The sequence below is a fragment of the Pongo pygmaeus genome, chromosome 16, assembly GCF_028885625.2.
Source record: "Pongo pygmaeus isolate AG05252 chromosome 16, NHGRI_mPonPyg2-v2.0_pri, whole genome shotgun sequence".
Taxonomy (NCBI): Eukaryota; Metazoa; Chordata; class Mammalia; order Primates; family Hominidae; genus Pongo; species Pongo pygmaeus.
In genome coordinates this window covers 31,948,853-31,965,467 of record NC_072389.2, presented here as the reverse complement: position 1 = coordinate 31,965,467, position 16,615 = coordinate 31,948,853, and the positions used below count along the sequence as shown (strand labels likewise).

General features: G+C 38.3%; 1 long non-coding RNA gene across 4 annotated transcripts in view; it reads left to right on the top strand.

Moving 5' to 3' along the window:
• Positions 1 to 16,615, top strand: part of LOC129013567 (uncharacterized) — a 189,082-nt gene that overhangs the window by 157,893 nt on the left and 14,574 nt on the right. The window contains exons 1-2 of one of the 4 annotated variants that reach the window (XR_008494025.2): positions 10,995 to 11,228; positions 11,812 to 11,866. The exons of 2 other annotated variants lie outside the window; for them this stretch is intronic. This is a non-coding gene — a long non-coding RNA (uncharacterized LOC129013567). Of the gene's footprint in view, positions 1 to 10,994; positions 11,229 to 11,461; positions 11,619 to 11,811; positions 11,867 to 16,615 lie in introns of those variants that run through there. One more of the 4 variants, XR_008494029.2, reaches the window with a different exon arrangement.

Below are 16,615 nucleotides of genomic sequence, written 5' to 3'. Positions count from 1 at the left end.
TGATGGGGTTGTTTGTTTTTTTCTTGTAAATTTGTTGGAGTTCATTGTAGATTCTGGATATTAGCCCTCTGTCAGATGAGTAGGTTGGGAAAATTTTCTCCCATTTTGTAGGTTGCCTGTTCACTCTGATGGTAGTTTCTTTTGCTGTGCAGAAGCTCTTTAGTTTAATTAGATCCCATTTGTCAGTTTTGGTTTTTGTGGCCATTGCTTTTGGTGTTTTAGACATGAAGTCCTTGCCCATGCCTATGTCCTGAATGGTAATGCCTAGGTTTTCTTTGAGGGTTTTTATGGTTTTAGGTCTAACATTTAAGTCTTTAATCCATCTTGAATTGATTTTTGTATAAGGTGTAAGGAAGGCATCCAGTTTCAGCTTTCTACATATGGCTAGCCAGTTTTCCCAGCACCATTTATTAAATAGGGAATCCTTTCCCCATTTCTTGTTTTTGTCAGGTTTGTCAAAGATCAGATAGTTGTAGATATGTGGCATTATTTCTGACGGCTCTGTTCTGTTCCATTGATCTATATCTCTGTTTTGGTACCAGTACCATGCTGTTTTGGTTACTGTAGCCTTGTAGAATAGTTAGAAGTCAGGTAGTGTGATGCCTCAAGCTTTGTTCTTTTGGCTTAGGATTGACTTGTCGATGCGGGCTCTTTTTTGGTTCCATATGAACTTTAAAGTAGTTTTTTCCAATTCTGTGAAGAAAGTCATTGGTAGCTTGATGGGGATGGCATTGAATCTGTAAATTACCTTGGGAAGGATGGCCATTTTCATGATATTGATTCTTCCTACCCATGAGCATGGAATGTTCTTCCATTTGTTTGTATCCTCTTTTATTTCCTTGAGCAGTGGTTTGTAGTTCTCCTTGAAGAGGTCCTTCACATCCCTTGTAAGTTGGATTCCTAGGTATTTTATTCTCTTTGAAGCAATTGTGAATGGGAGTTCACTCATGATTTGGCTCTCTGTTTGTCTGTTATTGATGTATAAGAATGCTTGTGATTTTTGCACATTGATTTTGTATTCTGAGACTTTGCTGAAGTTGCTTATCAGCTTAAGGAGATTTTGGGCTGAGACGATGGGGTTTTCTAGATATACAATCATGTCATCTGCAAACAGGGACAATTTGACTTCCTCTTTTCCTAATTGAATACCCTTTATTTCCTTCTCCTGCCTAATTGCCCTGGCCAGAACTTCCAACCCTATGTTGAATAGAAGTGGTGAGAGAGGGCATCCCTGTCTGGCATCAAGACATTTCTATACATTCTCTGAAATCTAGGCAGAGGCTCCTAAGCCTCAAGTCTTTCCCTCTGTGTACCTTCAGGCTTAACACCACGTGGAAACGGCCAAGGATTATGGCTTGCACCTCCTGGAGCAGTGGCCTGATATGTATCTGGGGACCTTTTAGTCATAGCTGGAGCTGGAGGAGCTGGGACACAGGGAGCAGTGGCCCAGGGTTGCACAGGGCACCAGGGCCTGGGGCTTGGTCCTTGAAACCATTATTTTCTTCTAGGCTTTTGTGCCTATGATGGGAGGGGCTGATGGGAAGGTTTCTGAAGTGGCTTTGAGGCATTTTCCTTATTGTCTTGGCTATTAAAATTCGGCTCCTCTTATGAGAATTTCATCAGCTGCCTTGAGTTCCTTCCCAGAAAATGGATTCTTCTTTTTTTTTTGTTTTCCTTTTCTTTCTTTCTTTCTCTTTTATTTTATTTTATTTTATTGATTTATTTATTTTTTTGAGATGGAGTCTCACTCTGTCGCCCAGGCTGGAATGCAGTGGTGCAATCTCAGCTCACTGCAATCTCCACCTCCCAGGTTCAAGTAATTCTTCTGCCTCAGCCTCCTGAGTAGCTAGGACTACAGGCATGTGCCACCATGCCTGGATAATTTTTGTATTTTTAATAGAGACGAGGTTTCACCATATTGGCCAGACTGGTCTTGAACTCCTGACCTTGTGATCCGCCTGCCTCAGCTTCCCAAAGTGCTGGGATTACAGGCATTAGCCACAGCACCTGGTCAGGTTTTTCATTTTACAAAATGGCTAGACTGCAAATTTTCTAAACTTTTATGCTCTGCCTGTGTTTTAAATATAAGTTTTAGTTTCATAGCATCACTTTGCTCACACTATGACAATACACTGTTAGAAGCAGCGAGATGACATCTTGAACACTTTGCTGCTTAGCAATTTCTTCCACAAGATACCCTAAATCATCAGTCTCAAATTCAAAGTTCCACTGATCCCTAGAGCAGGGGCACAATGCCACCAGTCTCTGTGCTAACATAACAAGAGTGACCCTTACTCTAGTTCCCAATAAGTTTCTCATCTCCATCTGAGACCACCTCAGCCTGGACTTCATAGCCCATGTCACTATCAGCATTGTAGTCACAACAATTTAACCAGTCTCTGGAAAGTTCGAAACTTCTCCTCATATTCCTATCTTTTTCTGACCCCTCCAGACTGTTCCAACCTCTGCTCATTACCCAGTTTCAAAGTCACTTCCGCATTTTCAAGTATCTTTATAGCAATGCCCCACTCCCAGTAGCAATTTTCTGTATTAGCCTGTTCTTGCATTGCTATAAAGAACTACCTGAAACTGGGTAATTTATAAAGCAAAGAGGTTTAATTGCCTCATAGTTCTGCAGGCTGTAGAGGAAACATGGCTGGGGAGGCCTCAGGAAACTTACAATCATGACAGAAGGAGAAGGGAAAGCAGGCACATTTTTTATGGCCTGAGAAGGAAGAAGGGAAAGAAGAGTGAGGTCCTACATGCTTTTAAATAGCGATATCTCATGAAAATTTTCTTACTGTCATGAGAAGAGCAAGGGGAAATCTTCCCCCATTATCCAATCACCTCTCACCAGGCCCCTCCTGTAACATTGGGGATTACAATGTGGCATGAGATTTGGGCAGGGATACAAATCCAAACCATGTCAGTGACTAATTTGAACTATTTATGCATATGCTATGAGGGAGGAGTTTAACTTGACTGTTGATGTCGATGATGTCGACTTGTCCCAGAATCTGTTTATTTAAAAAAATACTTTTCCATATTGAATTTACTTGGAGCCCTTGTAAAATTATTTGACCATAAATGTAAAGGTTAACTGTTTGATATTCAATTTTATTCTATTTATCTGTATGTCTACACCACACATCTTAATTAGTATGGCTTTGTCTTTAATTTTAAAATCAGAAAGTATGAGTCTATTTTACAAATTCTGTTTTTTTCAAAATTATTTTAACTCTTCTCTATTGCATTATATATAGAATTTAAAATCTGACAAGTTAGTGAAAAAACGTCACCTGGGATTTTCATGGAAATTGCATTAAATCTATAGAGCCATATAAAAAGTATTGTCAACTTAATAATATCAAGCCTTTTAATCAATGATCATTCAATATTCATCTGTTTTTATAGAATTTTATTAATTACATTTAATGTATTTTACAGTTTTCTATATACATGTCATACGTGTATTTTGTTAAATTTATTCTTATGTATTTTTCCTTTTGGATGCTATTTTAAATAGCATGGGTTTCTGAGTTTTTTCTTTAATTTGTTAATTTCTAGTATACAGAAATACATATTTCTATATATTGATCTTGTGTATTGGAACTGTATTGAACTTATATTTTAATTTGCATTCTATTTTATTAGAGTCATTTTGATGTTCTATACACGAATTGTGTCAATTGCCAACAGAGTTTTACTTTCTTTTACACTGGAAGTCTTATATTCATTTTTCTGGACTAATATCCTTGCTACATCCTCTAGCATAATGTGGGGAAAAAAATGTGGCCAGGATGAAATTCCTTGTTTTATTTCTAATCTTGGAGAAAGTATTGAGCTTTTCAGAAAACTTTTATATAATGTGAGGGTTTTTTTTTTGAATGCTTTAAAGTGAAGACAGTTTCTTTATAGTCCTCATTTCCTGCATATCTTTATCATGAATGTGTTTTTGATTTGTCAAGTGCTTATTGTGTGTCTTTGAGATGATCGTGTAGGTTCTGTGCTTTATTCCATTAATACAGTGCATGAATTGTATGTTGAACAAAATTTGCATTCCTGAGGAAATACCCTTAACCATAGTGCATAATACTTTTTGCATGTTGCTGATTTGTTTTGCTATTATTTCCTTAAGGAATTTTGCCTCTTTTTTTAAAATTTTTCCAAATATTTTTTTCTTTTTTTTTTAATTATACTTTAAGTTTTAGGGTATATGTGCACAATGTGCAGGTTAGTTACATATGTATACATATGCCATGTTGGTGTGCTGCAACCATTAACTCGTCATTTAACATTAGGTATAGCTCCTAATGCTATCCCTCCCCCTACCCCCACCCCACAACAGCCCTGGTGTGTGATGTTCCCCTTCCTGTGTCCATGTGTTCTCATTGTTCAATTCCCACCTATGAGTGAGAACATGCGGCGTTTGCTTTTTTGTCCTTGCGATAGTTTGCTGAGAATGATAGTTTCGAGCTTCATCCGTGTCCCTAAAAAGGACATGAACTCATCATTTTTTATGGCTGCATAATATTCCATGGTGTATATGTGCCACATTTTCTTAATCAAGTCTATCATTGTTGGACATTTGGCTTGGTTCCAGGTCTTTGCTATTGTGAATAGTGCCACAATAAACATACATGTGCATGTGTCTTTATAGCAGCATGATTTATAATCCTTTGGGTATATACCCAGTAATGGGATGGCTGGGTCAAATGGTATTTCTAGTCCTAGATCCCTGAGGAATCGCCACACTGACTTCCACAATGGTTGAACTAGTTTACAGTCCCACCAACAGTGTCAAAGTGTTCCTGTTTCTCCACATCCTCTCCAGCACCTGTTGTTTCCTGACTTTTTAATGATCGAATTCTAACTGGTGTGAGATGGTATCTCACTGTGGTTTTGATTTGCATTTCTCTGATGGCCAGTGATGATGAGCATTTTTTCATGTGTCTGTTGGCTGCATAAATGTCTTCTTTTGAGGAGTGTCTCTTCCTATCCTTTGCCCACTTTTTGATGGGGTTGTTTGTCTTTTGCCTCTTTATTCATAAGGCATATTGGTCTTAATTTTCCTTTCTTGAAATGTTTTGGTCTAATTGTGGTATGAGGATAAAGTACCTCATAGTATGCATTGCCAAGTGATCTCTTCACCACTGTCATTGCTGTTGTTTAATGTTTTTAGAGAATTCATAATGAATTTGTATTAATTATTTAAAGGTATGAAATAATTTCCTAGTGAAGTCATCTTAACATGGAACCGGAATTAAATCCTAACAACAATCATGTGAGCCTGGGGAGGATCCTTCCCCAGGTGAGCCTTCAGGGGAGACTTCAGCCTTGGCCATTTTCTACATCTAGATTCCTGACCAAGAGAAACTGTGAGTAATGTGTATGTGCTTTTCAGCCACTCAGCTGTGTGGGAATTTGTTATACAACAATAACTAAGTAATACACCTGGCATTAAATGTAATGTGGTATCCTAGATTAGATACTGGAATAGAAAAGTGATATTATTAGAAACCTGAAGAAAACTATGAAGAAAGTCTGTAGTTCCATTGATAGTTTTATATCACTGTCAATTTCTCAGTTTTCATGAATAGTCTATGGTTATATAACGTGTTAATATTCCTTTAAGCTGAAAGGTATATGAAACTCTCTGCACTATATATACCTCCTACTGTAAGTCAAATATGATTTCAAAATAATTTTAAAATAATATTTTGGTGCAAAACAAAAACCAACAAAAAGACACAAGCACATTAGCTTGGTTTCAGGAGATGGAGTGGGCAAGTAGGGAAAGAACAGCAGCGCAGCTTCCCTAATCTAGCCACCATTCTGAACCCAGGTGCACCTGCTTCGGTTAAACACAGTTAGCTCCGGGAACTCTCATCCATTTTTGCCTTTGAAATCATGCTACTCATTACTCAGGAACATTTTAAGTGTCAGTAACCACTTCTTCAGAGAGAGGTGCCTGTTCCTCATATATCCCAGGACGCCCCATTTTCAGACATTGTCTGGCAGTTTATTCACATAATTTCACTAAAGCCTTTCTGGAAAAAATGACTGCTGGACATTGGAAGCCGATATTGCAAAATGTCGGTGACAGGGAACACAAATTGTATTTCTACAATCAGGAGAGTGTTTTATTTCCCTTGGTACAGGGATTTGTTCTTCAACTGATTATCAGATCACTGTGATACTTTCTATTTCTGTCGGCATGAATTTTTTGGGACCATATATTCTGTTGCTCTTCACATCTTGGAATTACATTGTCCATTTCCAAGGTCAAAGACTACAGAATAAATGTCATCATGGCAGAAGGTGAGTAGGGCACACAAACAATGCTTCTAAATATGGTGGTTGATGACAATGCTTGCTTACTAAGATCTCGATATGAATCTGTAGACAACTGGTTTTTGGCAGGTGAAGTCATGTGAGTGATTCAGTATATGCTGTGTATGGCTGGAGAAAGCTCAGTAGATACAAGAAAAAGCAGTATGTAACAGATCTTCCCCCACTATGCAGTGATCTAAGAGATGCATCTGCTTCTACAGTGACTATGTTTTATCACCATTTGTGTGATTAAAATGGTGAATGAGAATGAAGAAAAACAGAGATCAAGAATGTTCTAGATTAAATAATTGAATTTGTAATATAGCTTGCAGGGATCATTGCTTATATTTCTAATTTTAGGACACAAATTTTTTAAATATAGATTTTCCTTAGTCTTTAGAAAGCTAACACTTCAGGAAAAATTTCAAGTGTCTCTCTACAATTTATATCTTCCTCATCAATAGATTTCTTGGACCATAGTTTATAAAACAATTACAGCACTTCACTAATAAGTCTAATATTTCTAATAACTAAGTAGAATGTAAATAGAGTTGATAAATTAATGTGAAAATATATACAAGAATGTTAGTAACAGACTAAAATATAGCAGATTAGCCACCACGTTTTTTTTGTTTGTTTGTTTGAGATGGAGTTCGCTGTTTCGCCCAGGCTGGAGTGAAGTGGTGCGATCTCAGCTCACTGCAACCTCCACCACCAGGGTTCAAGCGATTCTCCTGCCTCAGCCACCATGATTTAACATTGAGAAGTGGGGAGTCACAGAGAAACAGTGTGTAAACAATTCTTTGGTACACATTTTAACACCTTTTAAAGAGAGGTGCATCTTCTATTGGAAAGAGTTATAACATTATTGCCAGAAAGCAGTCATGATGTGGTTGTCCTGGGGCACACACACATGAACTTGGTCTAAACCTCCCCAAAGACATCTTTGAGTAATTACATGAAGCATCAAAACTTACAGAAGGGTGTCAGGAGATTGGAAAGATAAACTTACCTAGATTACCATAGGAGTCCATGAGAAATGCAGCACTATCAGTGCTTGTGATTAGCACAGATGATGATATTGTGGGGAAAATCATGGACAAGATAAGTTGAAACTGATTCAGAGAGTTTGTTCTGAATGAAATAAGTGTTAGGAATACCTTTGTAAATGTATTTTGCATATATGTTCTGTCTCATGTAATCACAGGAATGATGTAAGACAAATATAAACGTGTTAGCCGAGAAAAGTTTTTAAAATAATTGTAAAACTCTAATTAGAAATATTTGCTCCATTATTTATTAGTGGTTTTATTATTTCGTTCTGAGATATAAATCTAAAAGATAAATCTCACAATTTATTATAAAAATTAGTCTTAATGATATGTATAGATGTGATATTATGCTACATGCTTTATATATTATTTTATACAAACCCACCTGACATCTCAAGAAGTGAGCACTGTTACCACTGCCACGGGCCAGTTCTGAATGCGACACTAAGCACTACATGAAAGGATTAAAAGTGCTTTGAGTTTCATTCAGTCTGTCTCCAAAGTCGTTGCTCAAGTCAACTATGTAGAATATGTAGAATATTTTCTTATATAATTAGTGCTTTCTAGGTCTAGTTTCAGGTATCTTACCCTACCACATAGTCCCAAAGATATTTTCTCATGTGTTCTACGTACTGTACTAAATATTTATTTATAGGTACATATATTTATTTATATGTACATATATATTTATTTATATGTACATATATATGTCTGTGATCCACCTGATTTTGTGTGTAAAATGAAGTTAAAGTTCAGATTTTAATTCTCTTGTGAATATTCAGTTTTTTGAATAGTTTTAGAAAAATTGATCTGTCCCCATTTATTGACTTACAAATGATTTGTTCATATATACCTGTCTGTATTTATGCTGTTTTCCTTTTTCATTGGTTTATTTCTCTGTCTCTGTGCAAATGCAACACTTTCTTAGTTGCTAACAGACTTCATTTAATACAATAATTTTGTGACCATTCTCTTAATGACTGTGCTTTTCCATAATGAAGTGAAAGAAGATTAAAAATCTCCATGCCTTTCACCTACACCAATACTCTCAGGTGGACTTTGAATCAATCAGTGGCTTTATAGTTTTAGAATATCATTGTTGTCTCTTATGTCTGTAATGTCTTTGTTAATTTTATAAGTCCGTGAACACCAGTCTTCAGTTTATGTATTTCATACCTTCAACGACAGCAAGTGGTGGGAAAACCTGGAGATGCAGCCCCGGGTGCCTCCTGCCTTGCTGTAGATGATGCTGTGGCCATGGGTCTCCTCCTCCAGATGATGCACATCAAAGGCAGGACCAGCAGGGAGCTTCTGAGCTCAGAACCTCTCTGTGGGGTCTGCATGCACAAGGGGAGGAGCTCCCTGTTGGGTGGGGTGGGGAATTCAGTTATTTTGTATAAGCATGAATTTGTTACATAATCATTCTTTCTGACCAATAGCACATTTCCCCTTCAGTCCTGGCACTGTAATGTTACATCTTGGTTTTTGGTTTTGTGTACAAGTGTGTTTCACACTGGTGTATTTAACACAAAGAAAACACTCTTTTCTTGGTCACATAGCCATCATGTACAACCAAATGTATACTTTTGTATTTTTACAAAACAAACATCCCTGGGTGCTTCCTGCACAAACACAGACAACTCACTAGACAAGGTTTACCTCCTCCAGACCACCCCTATCCAAGACAGTGCCTAAGTAGATGCAGGAGAGTTGAGCCTGTCTCTGTGGTGTCTTCATGGGAAACACAACATTTTCTTGCTCTACTTCTGGTGTTGGTTGGGGAAGTGGTTATTTCTTGGAAAGATTGAGTGTGTCAAAGAATCATTCTGTTTGCTGTCTGAAAACAAATGACACAGTATTTGTTTTGAACAAATGAAACAGTGTTTGTTTTGGTGTGCAAAGGCCTTTGACACTTTCTGTGTCAACGTACTTTTTTATCATCACATAAACATCATGTAGGACCAAATTTAAATTTTTGTATTGTGTATTAATGCCTTTTGTTTAATTATTCATAATCATTTTTCAAAATATCTTTATTTTTATATTTTATCACTCTTTATTAAATTAATGGAAATCTAACCCATTGTCTATAATTGTTTTCCACAAATTTCCTCTGAAATACTTCTAGTTGAAGAGGTGCAGAAAGTTTGCTAGGAACCACAAGACAAAATTTGCTAGAGACCCATACTTAAAAAGGGTTTTGTACATGGCTTAGTTTGTTCTAATTTGCAAGGTTCGAAAGCATTAATTTGAATAGATGGAACATCAAGACTCCCTTCCAGCACACAAAGACCAGTTATTTTGTTAATATGCACGAATAAACTTCAGCATATTGTTTTTCTTTTACCTGAAATTTATAGATACTGGCTTGAATCTCTGATTCCTTCTACATAGTGTTTGTAAACGTCTGCAAGACATTTCCTTATACTGATGGCTCATAATATAGGTGTGTATTTTTCTCTTACTCTTTGATGAGGAAATACCAAAATGGCTTCTTCAGTTAAAAAAAAAAAAGCCACTCCGAAACTTTGTGCATACAACTCCACACAGCAAATGTTTTCCGATTATCATCTGCAGAAAAGAAGTGGGAACTTCAATTTATTTTCTTTTATCAGATAATAATCTTTAAAAGTGATTTATAGTTTTATAGGTTACCAGAGAATTTACAGAGTTGCTTTTTGTCCAGGACATGTGTGGGGCTCAGAGACAGCATAGGCAAAGTTGCCATGTTCTCTGATGCTTCTGTCCAATAGAGTTTCAGAAAACTTGACAAAAATTAAACTATAAGGTGGAAGAGCTGCCCTTGGGAACTGAGAGGACAGGTTTCAGGCCTGGGATGGGATGGACAAGGGAAGCCTCCACGAGGAGGAACATTGGAGATGCTGGAGAGTGAGGTGCAGTGAGTCCAGGAGACAGGGGAGGGAAAGCGAGGAGGAAAACGTGTGTGCCCCGCACAGGCCAGGCCATGAGAAGAGGGCGGTGGATTGGAAGGACCGCTGGGATGAGTAATTGGTGAGGACTCAGGAGCAGGAAGGGCAGACCACAGAGGGACTGGGCAGGGGAGGCAGGGAGGGCCGCTCCCTGAGGACTGAGCCCTGTGGGGAGGGATTCCAATGTCTGGGTTTGGTTCCCTGAGATGTTACCCCAGCCCATGAGCTCAGCCTATGGGAAAGACGTTGAGGAGTGAGTGGGCCCTGTCCCCCGGGGAGACTCCTGGGCTCCGCCAGGGGGGGCGTGGGTCTGGGAGAAACGAGGGTGGAGAAGAGCAAAGAGGACCCCCGGCTGTCTGACTGCAGGGCTCATGGGGCTGCGCTTGTTCGCCGCCTTTTCTCTGTCGCTCAGACACTCACTTCCCCGCCAGCGCAGGTTTCTGCCCCCTCAGTCCTTTTGCAGGTGTGGGTGGGATCCATGGATGAGAAAACTCAGATCTGCCGGCTCCTCTCCACCCGGCGCCCACACAGGTGAGGTTGGGAGCAGCCTGAAGGGAAGTGCGGGCGCGTGGGTCGCAGCTGCGCAGTGAGGGGACCCGAGGTTGCCGCGCAGGCTGGGCTTGGGGGCGGGAGCCAGGCCCACGTGGGGCGTGAGGGCCGCGGGTGGAGGGCGAGGCTGACAGGGAGTGAGGGAGGAGGGTGGAGGGCGGCGATGGGAGGGCGAGGCTGACAGGGGGAGAGGGCGGTGAGATCTACAGGGGAACTAAGGGCGGATGTCTGCGGGGTCCTCCTTGAGCTTTCCCGGTGGCCTCTCCAGGAACGCGCGCTTGTTCCTGTGGCGGTGCCTGCCTGTGTCTTCGTCCCTGTTTGTTCTTCAGACCTCAGGATTTCTCCGTGTTTCCGAGACCGTAACGTACATTTAAAAAGCTTTCTTTCTGTCACATATGCCCTTTTATATTATGGACATAACAATTGTTACTTACCTACGTTTCCTATTTGTGAATTATTCATAGATAAAGAATTTACCAAAACTTTTCGTTGACACATTCTGTGTATTTATGGATAACAGTGTGATATTTTGATTCTTGTATTCATTGGGGAAGATTCCATCAAGCTAATTAACATGTGCATCAACTCACCAGCTAATACTTTATGGTGAGAACACTAAAAATCTATTATTTCGCTGTTCTAAAATGTACAGCATGACTTCGGAGGAAATGATACTGCCCGGCCCCAGTAGCCCGAGACTGATCATTTCTGAAGCGCGGGGTCCCCACTTCTGAGGGGTCATGGCCGAATGCCCGTAAGCAAGGGGGGGTGTTGGGGGTGCTTTGTTTGCCCTGTTAATTTTGGATGCGTCTGTGTTCTGAGAGCTATTAAGATAATAAGTGTTTGAAAAATCCAGTTGCTTTAACTTTTCGTTTGTTTTATTTTGTTAACAACGTTATCGCTTTTCTTTTACTGACTTTAGATTTAATATATTCTTCCTTTTCTAGGTTCCAAAGGTGGCAACACAGGTGACAGATTTTTGGTCTTTTCATCGTTTCCTATGTATGTGTTCAATGGTATTTATTTGTCTATATGTTCTGCTTTCCTTTCATCCTACAAATTTTGATAAATTGTGTTTTTATTTTCATTTAATTAATTTAAAAAAAATTTCTCTGGAGATATCCTCTTTGACCCATATATTATATGGAAGCGTGTTGTTTAATCTCAGTGCATTTTGGGATATTGCAGTTCTCATTCCAGTTATCCTTCGATTTCTATTTTAATTCCACTGTGGTCTTAGAGCTGACATTGTATGATTTACTTTTTAAAAATTGTTAGGGTATTTTTTGTCCCGGAATGTGGCACATTTTGCTGAATATTCCATGTGAGCTTAAGAAGAATGTGTCATCTGGAGTAGTTGAGGGAAGAAGACTGTAGGTGTCAGTTATGCCCAGTTGCTTGTTGGTGCTGTGGAGTTCAGCTTTTCCCTCCTGAATTACTGCCTGCTAGATCTGTCCGTATCTGATATAGGGTGTTAATGTTTCCAACTATAATACTGAATTCATCTTTTTCCTTGTGGTTCTGTTGATTTCTGTCTCATAGTTTACGCTCTGTTAACAGGCTTATAGGCTTTAAGAATTATGACATCTTCTTGGAAGAATGGCTCTTCATCTCTATGTAATGCCCTTCTTTATTCCTGATAACTTTTCTTGCTTTGAAGTCTGCTCTGCCTGTAATTCATATAGCTCCTCTTGTTTACTTTGATTAGAGTTAGCATCGTACATTTTGTTCCATTCATTTACTTTTATTTGTCTTTATATTTGGTTGGGCTTATAAATAACAGTTGTGTCTTGTTTTTTGATTCACTTTGTAAGTCTGTGTCTTTTACTTGGTGCAGTTAGACCATTGACATTCAAAGTGCTAAGCGATACAGTTGGATGAATATTTATCATATTTGTCAATGTTTTCGAGTTGTTGTCCTTGCTCTTTCTTCTTATTTTCATCTTCCATTCATTTTCTGCCTTTTGTGGTTCTCACTGAGCATTTTACATTTTTCCCTCTCTTGTATTTCTAAAAATATCAGTTATATATAATTTTACCTTTTTATTGGTGTAACATTTTTATATTCTTAGTTTATTATGAGAGAAAACAATTTCTTGAAAAAATAGAAAAATTATTAAATATATGCCTATGTATATAACTTATATACATATCTTATGTATATATTTTAAGTATATATGTGTACAGATATATGCACATGTGTATGTGTGTTTGTATATGTGTGTGTATGTATATATATACACATATATATGAGTGGATATCAGCAATAATGCAAAGGACAGGAGAAAGGAATTAGGATTATTTATTATTGGAAGATACAGTAACTGTGAAGCAATATAACTTTATTTGAAAAGTAGCTCATTTTAGCTTTTTTTATTTTTTATAGTTTTTATATGATTTTGATTTTTTTAACTTTATATATTTAAATTTAGGTTTGTGGATACATGTACAGTTTTGTTATATAGGTAATCTTGTGTAATGGAGGTTTATTGTACAGATCATTTTATCACCCAGGTACTAAGCCTACTAGCCAATATTTAGTTTTTCTGCTCCTCTCCCTCCTTCTCCCCTTCACTTACAAGTAGGCCCCAGTGTCCTTTGTTCCGTTCTTTGTGTTCATGAGTTTTCATCATTTAGCTCCCACTTAAAAGTGAGAATATGTGGTAATTTGGTATTCTGCTCCTGTGTTAGTTTGCTAAGGATAATAGCTTCTAGCTCCATTCATGTTCCTGTAAAAGACATGATCTCATTCTTTTTTTTTCAGCTACATAGTATTCCATGATATATATGTAGCACATTTTCTTTATCCATCCTGTCATTGATGGGCATTGAAGTTGATTCCATGTCTTTTTTCTTGTAAGTAGTGCTCCAATGAACATTCATGTGGATGTGTCTTTTTGGAAGAATGATTTCTATTCCTCTGGGTGTATACCCTGTAATGGGATTGCTGAGTTGAATGGTAGTTCTGATTTTAGCTCTTTGAGGAATTGACATATTGCTTTCCACAATGGTTGAATGAACTTACACTCCTACCAACAGTGTGTAAGTGATCCTTTTTATCTGCAACCTCACCAGCATGTGTTATTTTGACTTTTTAATAATAGCCATTCTGACTGGTGTGAGATGGTATCTTATTGTGGTTTTGATTTGCATTTCTCTAATGATCAGTGATTGAGCTTTTATTCATATGCTTGTTGGCAGCATGTGTGTCGTGTTTTGAAAATTGTCTGTTCTTATCCTTTGCTACTTTTTTTTTTTCTTTTCTGAGACCGGGTCTCTCTCTGTCACCCAAGCTGGAGTGCAGTAGCGCGATCTCGGCTCACTGCAACCTCGGTCTCCCGGGTTCAAGAGATTCTCCTGTCTCCCCCTCCCAAGTAGCTGGGACTACAGGTGCATGCCACCACACCTGGCTGATTTTCTGTATTTTTAGTAGGGATGGGGTTTCACCATGTTAGCCAGGATGGTCTTGATCTCCTGACCTCATGATCTGCCCACCTTGGCCTCCCAAAGTGCTGGGATTACAGGTGTGAACCACCGCGCCTGGTGCTTTGCCTACTTTTTAATGGGGTTGTTTGTTTTTCTCTTGTAAATTTAAGTATTTTATAGATGCTGGGTATTATACTTTCATCAGATGCATAGTTTGCAAATATTTTCTCCCATTCTATAGTTTGTCTGTTCACTCTGATGATAATTTCTTTTGCTGTGCAAAGCTCTTAAGTTTAATTGGCTCACATTTGCCAATTTTTGCTTTTGTTGCCATTGCTTTCAGAGTTTTTATTATGAAATCTTAGCCTATTCCTATATCCAGGATGGTATTGCCTAGGTTGTCTTCCAGGGTTTTTATAATTTAGGGTTTTACATATAAGTCTTTAATCCATCTTGAGTTAATTTTTGTATGTGGTATAAGGAAGGGATCCAGTTTCAGTCTTCTGCATATGGCTAGCCAGTTCTCCCAGCACCGCTTATTGATTAGAGATTCTTTTCCCCATTGCTTGTTTTTGTCAGCTTTGTCAAAGATCAGATGGTCATAGGTGTGCAGCCTTATTTCTAGGCTCTCTGTTCTGTTCAAGTGGTCTATGTGCCTGCTGTTGTACCAGCAACATGCTGTTTGGTTACTTTATCCCTGTAGTATAATTTGAAGTCAGGTAAGATGATGCCTCCAGCTTTGTTCTTTTTGTTTATGATTGCCTTGGCTATTGGGGCTCTTTTTTGGTTCCATATGAATTTTAACAGTTTTTTTCTAGTTCTGCGAAGAATGTCATTAGTAGTTTGGTAGGAATGGGATTTAATCTGTAAACTTCTTTGGGCAGTATGGTTAGTTTTAAATATAGTATTTCCAACTGTAGAGCAGTCTATTGCACAAAAAGCCTCTTACCTTCCTGGCTGTTGGCCATTGGCTAAATAAAGTGCCTTGCCAAGGGGGCTTCTCTGACATGGCTTCATAAAATCCATCGAGAGAGACATTTCTAGCAAGACCAAAATCATCATCATATATAAGAATCCAAGTGACACTTCTATACTTTGCACTATTCTATTATTTGAAAGCAAGTCACAATTCCTACTTAGACTCACTTGGATGGGATTACAGTAGAGGGTTGTGTATATGAGAAAGTGGGGATAAATGGGCACCAACTTAGAGTCTACGTGACACATGAGGTATTCTCCTATATGAAACAGTTTCCTGGCCTTCACTTCTTTTTCATGACCTTGACCCTTTTGAAAAGTGCCCGTCAGGTATTTAATAGGATGTCCCATGATGTGGTTTCAGCTGATGTTTTCTCATGATTAAACTAGGAATATTAATGAATTAAACACCTTCACTTAAATCTGAAGACGAAAAGGACCTAAAGAATATAGTATTCAGAAATACTCAAAGAGGAAAAGCTATTTTTAAAATATGGAATGACAATTCACAATATAGTTAAGTTCAGTGCTTAAGGAAAACTGAGAAATTAAGGAGATGCACAAAGGAGGTATCAACAATATTGCTAATGATTTTTTTTTTTAAGCTTGGGAGTGACATTAACAACAAAAACAACAACAAAAAAACCAAGTTTTAAAGAATGGTTTTCCAAGGCCGGGCACAGTGGCTCACGCCTATAATCCCAGCACTTTAGGAGACTGAGGCGGTCAGATCACCTGAGGTCAGGAGTTCGAGACCAACATGGCAAAACCCTGTCTTTAGTAAAAATACAAAAAATTAGCCTGGCATGGTGGTGGACGATTGTAATCCCTTCTACTCAGGAGGCTGAGACAGGAGAATCGCTTCACTCCAGGAGGTGGAGATTGCAGTAAGCCGAGATCACGCCACTGCACTCCAGCCTGGGCAACAGAGGGAGACTGTCTCAAAAAAAACCAAAAATCAAAACAAAAAAAAAAAACGGTTCTATGGTTTTACATTTACAGAACGGTTGCAAATCTATTAGAGAGTTTCCATATACTCCATGCACAGTGTCCTTTATTATTAATCTCATAGCGTGAAACATTTGTCAAAATTAACCAACCAATATCATGTATTGTCATTGAGTACTGTACATACTTTATTCTGATTTTTTAGTTTTTGCTTAATGTTAAGTTTATGTTTTAGGATCTCTTCTAGGATATGTCATCATATTTAGATATTATGGCTTTATAGGTTCCATTGAATGTGATAGTTTCTCAGAGTTTCCTTGTTTTTGATGCCATTGACTTTTCTAATTTGGGATTTCTCTGATGTTTCTCTCATGATGAGATTGGACTTCTGGGCTTAAG